Here is a 13,170-nt window from a genome sequence, read left to right on the forward strand (position 1 = left end):
TTCATAGAAGGTACAGCAGAAAAGACTGATTGTATTTTTACTTCTGTAATTGCTCAGCAAAGGAGGTCTTCAAGGCAGATCTGAACCATTGAAATCTGCAAATGGGTTTGCATGTGTGCTGTAACTGTGTTCAAGTTTTCATTTTCTTCCTATGACCTGCTCTAAATGTCATTTCAGTAGGGAGGTGAAATGAATATTTCCTCAATCCTACTACAGACAGTGAGAGGATAGTAACCTGTATACTCATAAATAGGTATATTTCTTGATTTCGACCCATTAAAAATATCATAAAAGGAGGAAACACTATCATTTTCTAGTGGAGTCATACTAGTCCCTAATAACTCTGCCATCTCATAAGCGGCTAATGTTTATCATGCTAACACACATCACAGTCTAAGCAGTAAGCATCATACTATACTTTGAGAGCTCTATGATAGGCTTCAGTAAGTTTGGAGCTTTAAAAAGAAATTCCTTAACCACAGGAATAGAAACATTAAAAAGAAAAGTGAAAAGAAGTAGGCCTTATGGCTTAACATGGAGAGTGGAGGAAAGGGTGTATGTGTTTGTTTGAAACTAAAAATTATCACACAAATACGCACACCAAGAAGAATGGATAGTTACCAGAGAAGTTATCTGATATGCTTTATGGTAATAATTGTAAACACAAATTACAGTTGTTGAAATACATGTGCTGCAGGAGTAAGTGATATCAAGTGAAAAGCAGGCGAAAACAATGAAAGCTATACTAACAAAGAAGAAATAGTAATGCACAAGAGAGAGGAACAATGCCAAATTCTTTGCAAGGAGCATGTGCTGGAGGCCTTGTTAACTAAGATCTTCAGAAAAGAGGAAGAAAATTTCCAGTGTTTAACAAATATATGCACTCATTGCATTCTGTTACAAATAGATTATTACAATAGCAATGCACTATGAACAAACAGTAACAGCTAAGCATTTAAAAAATTATATTTGTGTTCCACATATCACAAAATCATCACCAGGTTTTTCTGCAGTAAAAACTGATGGACTACCTTCCAAAAACAATATACGCAGTGAAAAACATTAAGCTAGAGAAGAAGAGAGACTCAACTGTAGCATCCTGTTCTGCATATTCTACATTTTACTCGGAAAAGCAATCCTTCTTGGTACAGCTTGGTACTTGACTTCAGAGTTAGCTGTAAAACACTGAAGTATTAAGTCTGAGATAGTTCAAAGCAGGCAAATTCAGCAGGTTGAAATTTCAGAGAGCTGAGAACAAGTTGTTCAGGAAAGCTAGGAAAGAACAGCTGAGACTATTTAAGAGGGAAGTGAATGAGCAGCTGAAAGTTTGTAGTTGAGTACTGGAAAATTATTTCATAAGATTTTGATGGAACAAGGACTAAGGACTCTGAATAGTCACATATGGATTTTGTTTGTTCGATTAAATATCTAAGACAAGACAAAGTGTAAACTAAGATGATTTTAGCTTTGTTTCAGGAAGTTAACTTTCAGTTCTGCTATTTAATTTTGTGTATCTAAGACACCTAGACACTGCCCCCAAAATATAAGATGTTTATTTTATATATATATTTTTATTTGCAGCCAAAGACATTAAAACAAGACTTGAACATTGAGGTTTTTTTCATATAAGTCTATTTCAATTCTCTAGGTAAAAAGTCCACATCATGTACACTTCTCTTTCTTTGCTGTTTTGCTGAATGTGATATATTTCTTAAAAGAAAACTAAGCAGAAAAACTAGCAAAAACTAGCAGCAACTAATAGCACTGCTGCTACACTTCAGGTTGTAGCCAGCAGACAGTAATTCTCTAAGTGACATTTAGCGAGGGTCTTCCAGTTTAGGCCAGAAGTACTATTAAAAAAAATTGTTCCTTCAAATAACAGTACATAAAATACTGTCTCATCTATATTCATCCTCCCACTTATCCACATATTTAGGTATTCCACATAAGAGAATATATTTTGAGACAATGTATGACATATAGTCAGCCACCCAGGAATCAGGCCACGGGCTGAGAGTTTTATACAGAACATTTACAAGCAGCAGCATATTGTAGCATTTTTAGTCATAATTGCACTCCTTTTCTTCATTTATAATTTAACTGGAAGCACATTTTCCAAGTTTCTTATTAATATTCCACAGTACCACGAATTATCTCATAATATTAGGAGTTAGGAACTGATTCTCTGGCACAAGCGCTTGACCTCAACTTACCTTCTACAATTATGCAAATGAAAACAGTTAGTGAAAATCAAATTAACCATCAGAAAAGACAGCCTGCAGCTTACTTTTGTGCTTGAAATTGCCACCCACTTATTTGTTTATTAACATGGAGATCCAGTTGTGGAAAAAATAAAAAAGGAACTATGAAGGAATCTCAGAGTACTAGTAAAGGGCAGAGACTGGCAACCTGCTGTTCATCTGCCATGCAGAGGCTAATTTAGTCTGAAGTAGCGTGAGTTAAGAGTATTATCCTAATAAATGACCGCAGTGCTTAAAGAAATGCTGGCCTTTTGTTTTCCACTGTGCATAAGCCAGTAGCAGAACCTTACAATAAAGCTTTATAACTGAAGACCTACCAAGTAGGGCAATCTGGGTCGAGGTTTAAGTACAAAGACATCACTTCTGATCCAGGAAGTAGCTGAATTGCTAGATACCGGGAGACTGCCAGAAAAGGAGCTGCAATGCTCTTTCATTAGTATGCTCTTCCCTCACTATATGCTGTTAGTCACACGGAAGAAACGATATTGAGATAGACAGACCCTTGGTCTGACCCAGTAACGGCTGCTCATGTACTACTCAGGCTAAAGAGACCTACTTGCAATTACACATCTGCCAACAATTTCAACTGTAGGATCATGCTTTCTGTTACATATGATTTTGCCAAATATGGCTATCTGCTTCAGACTGAGCATTTTTTCCTGAAACTTTTCAGCTAAATTAATAAATAACTTCCAGCAGTTTTCAAGATTCAAATGAGGCAAAATAAAACACTGAGAAATCTCAGCAAATGAAGCTGCAACTCACTAGAACATTATGTAAAGGAGCCATACTAGAGAATGGGACTGGGATGCAATTAGTAATTGAGAGGAAATGGATGAGCACAAATGAGAATTAAGTGGAGCAAAGAAAAACTGGATCTCTGTTGGAACCTGGTAGTCCTTGAGGCATAGCTGAATTAGATTCATTGGAAACAGGATATAAAATGAACAGAAGGGAATGGATTCTGAAACAATGGGATGAAACACCAAGAGAGCAAAAGGTGAAGATGAAAAGATCTTTCTAGTTAAGCAGAATGATTTGAGGAAATACAATCCTCATCTCTAGGCAATATATAAATTTATAAATATATAAATAGTTTGTATGCACATATTTAATGCTTGTGTAATATCCAAGTTTTACAAGAAATATCAAATATATGATGAAGATAAGGAAAATACAGCAGCTGTCATTCAAAACTGTCTGGATAGTTCTAAAAAATTATGGAACCACATTTTAGATAAGGAGTTAACTAGATACCAAACTGTTCTATTATTATTTGGATACCATCACTTAAAAGAGAGTTGTTTTTCTATGTTCAAAATCAGCATTCAAAGATGACGAAACAGTAAAAGAAAAGTCACTTCTGAAAATGAAGTTTATGGTTAACTAAATGCAAACAGATGTCTTCCTCTTTCTTAAGAAAATGAGGACAGAGAGAAAGTTTGGTTTAGAAGACTGCAGTAAAACTATTTATTTGCGTATTTCTTCACTATAAAAAGACACATAAACCTATTTACCTCACTATGACACTGAGGGAAATATTAATATTGGAGAATATCATAACTTACTCTACAGCATAAAAAAATGCAGTGCCAGTTCTTCTGCTAATGTAAAATGCTATCATTCTCAAGTCTCTCCTTGTAATACTAAGTCAATAAAAACGTAGTTGTTGGGCATATTGAATCTACCATTTCACTAGACATCACTTCAATATTGTTTTCAGTACTTTTGCTTTGAAAATTGTTAATAGAAAGCCAAAATGATTACTGATTTTTTTTTAGTTCTTATTCTCTCTTGGATTTTATTTCATTTTTAAAAGTAAAAATTAAAATATACGTTTGTATGGGAACTGTTGAATCACAGCCTGAACCTCTGATTGATCACCTGAGGCAAGCAATGAATCAGCCATGGGAGCACAGGTGAAGGCAATACACCTGTGTGATTGGAAGGGGTGGAGCCTGGCTGCACCTCTCCTAGACCTCATTTAAGGGCTGACTGCTACTGAGGAAAGGTTTCTCTCTAGAGATCACTTGTCTTAGAAGCTTTTTCTGCAAGCCCAGGACACAGGTAAGATTTTCCATTCATTTCCAATTATGCCTTTCCAATGTGGTAATCTTTCCAGTTATATGCTCTTTAAAGACCAGCCTAACTTCTCTGTATATTTGCCAATTATGCATCTGTATACTCATTGATTATACAAAGTTTAATAGTTAAAATCTGTTAGCATTCAGGAGTCTTATGCTTCTAACAAGTATTTTTGTCTTTTCGTACCATGAAGATGCAAAAATTAGCATTATGATGAATGTATGTATTACTAGACATCTAAGATGAAATTAAGCCTGCCATATAGTTCTTATACAAAAGCATCTTAGAAACATGTTTTGTTTTTTTTTTTTTCCAACATATATCAATTATATAATTGTGCATGTGTGAATTGAACTGTAAGAATATATTTTTTCAAAGCTATAATTAACAAGCTTCACAGAAGTCAGAGAGGTATTTGAATCCAGATAATAAATTTTACATAAAGAGGTTCCCAACAGGAAAAATAGAGGACTTTTCTCCCCCTGTTCTGTGTTTGTAATCAATGCATTTTATAGCGTGTGTCATAATTAGACTATGTTTATGAAACTTCAATTCTGTTATTGTTTTCCATGAGAAAAAATCAGTGTTTATAATAATGGCAGGTCAAACATAACTTCTACATCAATGTACACGTACATTAGAGTATCCTGAAGTCTTTTATGATGAAAATTAAAAATCACATATACAATGACCACTGAGATAAAAAAGTACTCTTGATGTAGAATTAAAGTAACATGAGAAAAATGTTTAAGAATTAAATGCCTTAAGAAATAATTTAAAAACAGGAGGAAGATGTGTTTCTCTAGGATTATTTCAGCTCCAGAATAACTCTCAGTGAAGCTTAAATACACTTAGAAAATGACAATTTCTTAGCAGAAACGCATCCTCCTTAAGATCAAATATTTCGTCAATACTTACTTGTGAATTATCTGTAGAATGGGATGTACATTTGTCCCTTTCCCATTTTCAAATAGTTTAGAATGTTTTCTATCTTTTTAACAGAGGTATAAACATTATAATTGACATTCCTAATTCAGAGGATTGAGTATGAGTAGAGAAGTATGCTTGTGGTAAAGAGAAAACCCACAAGAAGCAGTAATCTAAATTAACGTCTGCATACATAAAATTGAATAATATGAGCTTACTAAAACGCACAAGATAGAGGATTAATTACATGTGTTAAAGCCATATAAACCAGAGCCAATTGCATCACATAGTAGTGTTCTTTAGACTTTCTAAGTTAGGTAATACTATGGTAATATGTAAGTAATACTATGAACTTTTATTTTACATTTCATCATCTTTACTTTCAAGATTCAAGTATTTACACATACAACAAATATTTGTGGCATTAAAGACTTAGGAATATATACATACATTCTTGTATGTTCATAAAATGTGTGCATACTCGTATATAAACCAAATAACAACCATCAATCAGTTTATTTTTGATTAAGCGATCAAGCAGAAAACCTTGATGACAAAGCAGAGTGGCCAACAACAATCTTTCATGTATTTCATTTAGCTAACTGGTACAATTTTCAATTTATCAACATGAGGACTATAATAACACCTTGTCCCTAATTAGAACAGTAGAATATAGAGATGAGGGTGAGGAAAAGAAAAAACATTGATTTTTAAAATATTTGAAAAGAGTTACATCTCTTGAAAGAGAGATCTTTCAAGAATCATAGCATCAGCTAGAATAAAGACACTACAATATGCATGTCCTTTCTGAAAGACAGGAAAAAGTAAAAGAAAGTTTCCCCACAGATTTTGGACAATATTTTAGTTCTGATTATACCACTTCTATTATACCTGTTATACATTTCTCCCTGTTTTATGGCAGTTGAACAAAACTACTGATGTATAGTATATTCTGTTTCTTTATTAGAGTTACACCAGAATACAACAGATGAAACACTAAGAAACAAGAAAGTAACCTCTTCCACCAAGAATATAACAACTGGCCTTGATACTGACTGACAATGCTTCTTAATTTTCTCCATTTTATCTACTTCCCTTTTTTAATTTGATTAATTTATTTTATTTATATTTTAATTTGATTTGTTTTTAATTTGAATTTCACTAGTTCTCATGAGATCATAAGTAAAGAATTTGCAAAGATGCTTAAGCAGTTGTGTTGCATATAATTTTTTGAACTAGAATATGTTCAGTATAGCATCAAGCAAGGGATTCATAGAAAAGCTAGATAGGAATAGAAATATGAGTTGGAAAGGACCTTTACAGGTCTAGTTCAACTCCCCTGAAGAGAATAAAGGATACCCACAGCTAGGTCAGGTACCAGGTGTATGAACTTGCATTTGGTTATGTTGAACTTTTCATGAGGTCCACCTGGGCCCAAGTCAAGACTACTAAATCCTTCTGGATGGCATCTCATCACCTGGGTGTGTTGTCTATGCCCCACAAGTTAGTGTCATCAGCGAACTTGCTGAGGATACTCAACCCTATTACCAATGTCATTGAGGAAGATATTAAAGAGTGTCATCCCCAGCACTGACCTCCTGAGACACCACTCATCATTAATCTCCATTCAGATATTGAGCCATTGCCCACCGCTCTCTAGACTTGATCCTGTAGCTAGTTCTTCATCCATTGAACAGTCCACTCATTGAATCCACATCTATCAAATTTGGAGAGAAGGACGCTGTGGGGTACTATGTCAAAGGTGTACTGAGGTCCAGATAGATGGTTCAATAGGTAGAACAGTGGCTCTTCCTTTGTCCATGGATGCAGTTAAACCACCATAAAAGGCCACTAGGTTGGTCAAACAGGATTTGCCCTTGGTAAGGCCATACTGGTTCCCCCATATTACCTCCATATTCCATGTGCCCTAGAACGGCTCTGAGGAGGATCTGCTCCGTGATCTTTCCTGGCATAGAGGTGAGACTAGCAGGTCAGTAGTTTCCAGGGTCAACTTTTTAACCCTTCTTAAGAATGCGTGTGATGTTGCCATTTTTCCAGTTGCCACTAACCGAATAACCTTTGGTTTCTGCCCTGTTGGGTGTTACATGGGACAAGAGTGCACAAAAACTACCTTGAAATCCAATCAGCTTCAAAAAGATTGCTCTAATGGATTTCCATAAGTTTGATCTGTTCTATATGTATGTTTTTGTTTAAATTTTGACTTTTTCATTTTATTTTCAATATTTAGAAGAACCTAGGAAATAGCCACATCTGAACTCCCATTATCACACTTTCTCCATAAAATTATTTACATAGACCTGTATATTTCATCTAAAAATAATCCCCTGTTCTGATTCTGTAACGTGTCCAAATAAAGAAAGCCTTACGTTTGCAGAGAGCATGCACAGAACTGGCATAGCATCATAGTTAGGTGTAAATCTTAAACATTAAAAGGATTAGGGCAAGTGTATATGCTATGGATTTTGAAGGAAACAACCAGCCTTGCTGTAAGTGCAGTCTCATAGCACTATTTATAGTATAATCTACTCCCTAGTCAGGTTAGATAAGTCTTCTCATCCTTTTTGTGTGCAACTTAGCATATCCTTGAAATTTTCAAGAGGAATTTTTTTTTTCAGGATGGCTTTTGCTTTTACAGTAGTTTGAGGCTCACTACACAGATTGCATATCAGCATTTTCTGTCCCATGGATAGCTGAAATTAAAGTATTAAAACATGCATAATACAGGCACTGTCCCAAGAAGACTTAACAATTTTTTTAATATATATTCTCATGACAAATGAGGGCACAGAAACCTGCAAGCATTTTCATAAGCATATTTGGGAGATTTTATAAGCCATAAAAAAGTTTTTGCTAAGTTCTTCTAAAATTTACTTTCCAACAGCTATCATGTTACTTTCCTTCTTGAACCAAAAACCTGTTAGAGTTATTTCAATGTGAAATAAATATAGGTTGTGACCAACAAATCTCTTAGCAGCTTCATACTAGTGATTGAATAGCAGAGGTGAAAACATTCAATCTCTAGCATGATGTTGCAATCAAATAACATGGAATCAAATCCACAGTTAGCCAAAATCTGCAGCGTGAAATTCCAGATTTGAAGATTTAAGTTTCTCACATTTCAGTATCTATTTTCTAGTGAAGATATCCTATGAGGTTAAATGTAGAAAACAAAAAGCTTGCAAAAGTAAGGATCAGAACCTTATGCAAGTAAACCAACATGTATATACACATTCAAGTAAATCAACTTTATATGTATACACACTGAGTTACGAGCATGTGTTTTATATATCTCCAGTATCTGATCACCTATCAGAAGAGAAAGAACATTCACTGGTAAGAGCTAGATATTGGGAACTTCAGCACCTACCATATATTTCATCTGAAGGCAAATACACATTTGGACATGTAAATACAATTTACAGTATGTAGGTTTATCTGGAAGTGATGTCTCCTACTTATTTTCATGGAAACTACAACAGATTACTACTACAAAGAGCACAATAATACTATTTGATAGAGCATATTCTCAACTACAAAACAATTTTTCACCATCATTAGCTGTGCATTTTCACCAGCAGTGAACAAGAGCCTGCATGCCATGCTCATAGAAATCTGAACCAGTAGAGGTGACCCCCTGTTCAGCTGCTATGATGTCATCATAGTTAGGAAATGGCCAGTTTGGTCTTTCATTTTCCCAAACAGATGGAAATCAGAAATCACCAAATCCAGACTATACTGTGATGTGGTATGACAGTAAAGACAAGATAGGCTTCATGGTCTTTAAACTGATATGGGGCATTATCATGTTGCAAGAGAACTCTAATCTGACGCTGGAAAAGAGACTATCATGACATATAGATAAAATGTTACATCTTTGCTTTCAATGAAGGAGATATGCTACAATATCTGTAACTTTTATTTAATGCTGTCCTTTATAGTATTTATATATTTTTGAAGAACTTCATGACTAATAGGATAGAATTAATAGAAGGATTTAGATTTTTCCTTTTCCCTTTTTCACTGTTTATTGACTAAAGTAAACTGAAAAAGTGAGCTTCAGTCCAAACTTCAGTTAAGTTTAGCTAAATATTCAGTTCAAGGTAATAGCAGTTAAAATAAAAATAGTACTATACTTAAGTCCACAAAGAATCTCAGGTGCTTAAAGATAATGACATGAAGGCTACAGGTTTTCCAAAAAATATTTAACTAGTTTGCGTAATCTTTACTTCTCCAGCCCATTTAAAGAATCTGAAATTCAGCAGGCAGTAGGAATGAGTCAAGGTAATAACCTATTCAATTATTCAGTGGCAACAACTGGAAGAGGATGCAGTCAGACTCCCAAATACTTCGGAAGCCTAAGTCTCACGTGACTGCAAGACTTTCATTGTACTAATACACTATTTTCATTACAATGATATCACTAAAATTCTAATCATCATAAGTAGCACATGAAGCATTTTTAATGAGAATTAGAGAGGAATATTAAATAAATTCCTGAAATAATTTAACAAATCAAATTCTGTGAATTATTAATTCTGTCAATCTGCCTCAAGTGAAAATACAACCTAACAACTGGCTGATTGATATCAACTGCATCTTTCATATACTTAAATATTATGAAAACTTAGTACAATAATTTGTAAATACGTTCCACAGCAGGCTGCTCCATTTTCCTTATCTTAATTGAACAATGTGTTACTATGAATCTTACAGCTAGCAGAAATTTATTCAAATTAAAACTTTCACTGATTGCAGTTTTGAACTGCAGAAATGCTTGCATGTTCATGTTTTGGCCTCAACGCTTCCTAACACTGATATACATGACTGTTGAAAATATCTCAGTACAATTCAAAGCAAGCATACACTATTTAAAAAAAAAAAAAAATAGCAATCTTAATATTTAAAAAATAATTAAATTGAAATCAGTTCTCTAGTCCTATAAGCATGAACTTATATTTACCAGAGCTGATTCAGCAAAACTCTGAAAACATACACTAATGCAAGACTGCTAATAGGCTTAGCATTAAGCTCTGATTTAGCGAAACTCTTACAGCACTTCCTCAAATGTATTTTGTTAGACAAGCATAATGAAGTATTAAATTCTCAGTGTACGTTTTTCCAGGACTGTGGTCAAAGTTTGCCTCTAGCCATAGCATGACCTGGTTACTTATGTGTTTGAAAGCTCCTGAATAGACAAAATGTCTTGCTCTTTATTGATGTAATTCTACTGGCTGTGCTGGAGTTACAGCTGAACTTCCAGCCCCTGCTTTTAAGCATCATACAACATATACATTTGGTAAGTTCTCACTGATTCTGTGCACTTTTAATGCTACTGTAGGAGTTTGTCTGCTCTGAGTCTGCAACAAACCTTTAAGATATGTTTTTCTCCCCCCCATATGATTTGTATTTTGTCTCGTGATTATCTATTTTATATTTTCTTTCTTATTCCTACCATATTATCACCTAGGTATGTTGAAACTCCCATGTCCCAGTTCTAACTGTACTTTCTCTTATTTCCTAATTATATTGCCTACTGTAATTGAGTAAGGACTGAACATAAACAGGAAGGTATTATTTCATTTGAGGAGTGTTGTTCCAATTCACCAAACACTGCTTATAACATTAGCAAAGTTTCATCTGCAATACAGAACAGTATGCAATTTAGTGTTCTTTATTGTAGTGATATTATAGTGTTCACTACTGAATGTAGAAGTGATGTATTTCTCTAAGGTGCAAGTAACAAAACAGAATGGAAAGATAAAGGTACCCAAGATTCCCAGCTCAAAGACCTATAAACTTACAATAATACTTCCTTATAGAAACATAAACACTACGATAAACACATCATAAATTCTTTCATAATGTTCTCTCTCCATAGTCCAAATTCAGCTCATTACATTAGTACATACATCACAATGAGTGATTTATAAATAGTGTGCTTAAAACCTTTCTAATATCACATGTTTAAACACCGTCTCCACATTTTCATCTAACGTTCAACAAAATTTGAATCTTTAGCCACCTCTTCAATCAGAACGGCTCTCCCATGCCAAATCTATACAATCAGCTGAAAGAAAAGTGATTAGACAACAAATGATTTAATTTAAAATGGTTAAGGGCCTATGTGATTTTGAATATTTTAATAGCTGCCTATAAGCACCACAAGGGTCAGCTACACAAAGAATTTAAGCAGAGTACTTCCTTTTCAGAATGATATAATTATTGTGTTAGAAAGAGAATGAGCAGCTGTTAAATCCTGACACAAATCTATGCAAATAGATACTAAAATAGATGAAAGTAACACCTAAAGAGATTCACTTCATTGAGTTTCACATGTTAGCAACTCTCAGACCCCCACTCAAATCTGAGTGAACAGTTGTATTTCAAAGAAAGCTTTCTGAGAGCAATCTGAGCCAGAATTCTACTGACAATGCATTATTATTATCATATAGTTTTGACCCTTTCCCTCTTAACTGTGAAAGAATGAGAAGATTAAAAGAAACAACTGATAAAAGGCAAAAAAAAAAAAAAAAAAAAAAAGCAGTTAAGCAAGCTCTTTGAAGGATGCTCTTAAAAAAACCTTGAGGACCTTTGTTGAATCTAAAACAGATTGCTTATCTATGTCAGTGAGATTCTGATAAAATACATTAAGATCTTGCAAGATCATCTTCAATTACTGATCTAATTTGTCCATTATCCACTCCCAAAGCCTTGCACTATTCACGCTTCTCCATTATCACTGTGGACCATCATCAGTCTTATGTTTTCAAAAAATTCTTTTATTTTCTTTCTGTTAAGCACTTCAGTTAAAGGCTGCCTAAGCAGGTAATGTTACACGTTGTTATAACAAATGATACGACTTAAAGACAATGTATCAATATTAGCATTAAAAGTAGTAAAAGGAAATAAATTCGAAAACAACTTGAACAGCTTCTCAATCTAATTCACAGGATTAATTATTTTTGCTTCTCATTGAAACTGTAGACAACACAATTAGTATCACAGATCTTCAACTAATTCAGCTCCTAAAAGAAAAAAAATCCTTAATCTGATTTCTCTCAATGCTCTTTGCTTACGAAGGTCTATTCCTAGACTTTCAGGACAAACTCTAAACTCATTTCAATTAAATTAAATTTCAATTGAGACTTTTTGTGTGTATCACTTATCAAGATTTCTGTATGTAATACATCAAATCTTGCACACGTTCCTGCGTAAATTAAGAAAAACCAACATCACCACCACCAGAAGCATCTTCCCCCTCAACAAACAAGTACAAGCTAAGCAAACAAGTACTTGCTCAGTGATACTGCATGTGTAAAAGTAGAAAAGAAATGCTGAGAACTTTCTAGACAAAGTGATGTAACACTCTACCAGGACTACAGTTCAGAATACTGTTATGTTAGGGTGCCATCTGCTGTTTAATACTTCAAATTAAAAACAAAAAAAAATTTCTAACAAAATGGCTGAAAGGGTTTATGACAGCTACCTTATTTTCTTTTTTAATTTTAAGCAGAAGATACATTTTATCAATTCAACCTTGGAAGTCTACTCTAAGCTTCAAAAGCTTGCTAGAAAAATGTTGCTTAATAGAAGCCTTTACAGTATTTATAACTGCACAGTATACAACTCTATACTTTTCTCTCACTTATAAGCCGAGCAAAAAAATGCATGCAAAGGCACCCTAAGTAGTTTCTGTCTTAGAGGTCCATCTCACCTCCCTGGAAAGAGGTCAGCCTTCCTAGTTTTTCCAATAGAATCTGTTGAATGTCTGCTCTGGAAATCAGATCAGCAAATATACCTTGGTTCAGATACATTCAGAGAGTTTTTCCACAAGCATATTTATTGTCCCACCTGCTCCATGTTATATTGTAACCCT

Source organism: Lagopus leucura, unplaced genomic scaffold (genome assembly GCF_019238085.1).
Source record: "Lagopus leucura isolate 7727_CA_CO unplaced genomic scaffold, USGS_WTPT01 Super-Scaffold_100157, whole genome shotgun sequence".
NCBI classification, from domain to species: Eukaryota; Metazoa; Chordata; class Aves; order Galliformes; family Phasianidae; genus Lagopus; species Lagopus leucura.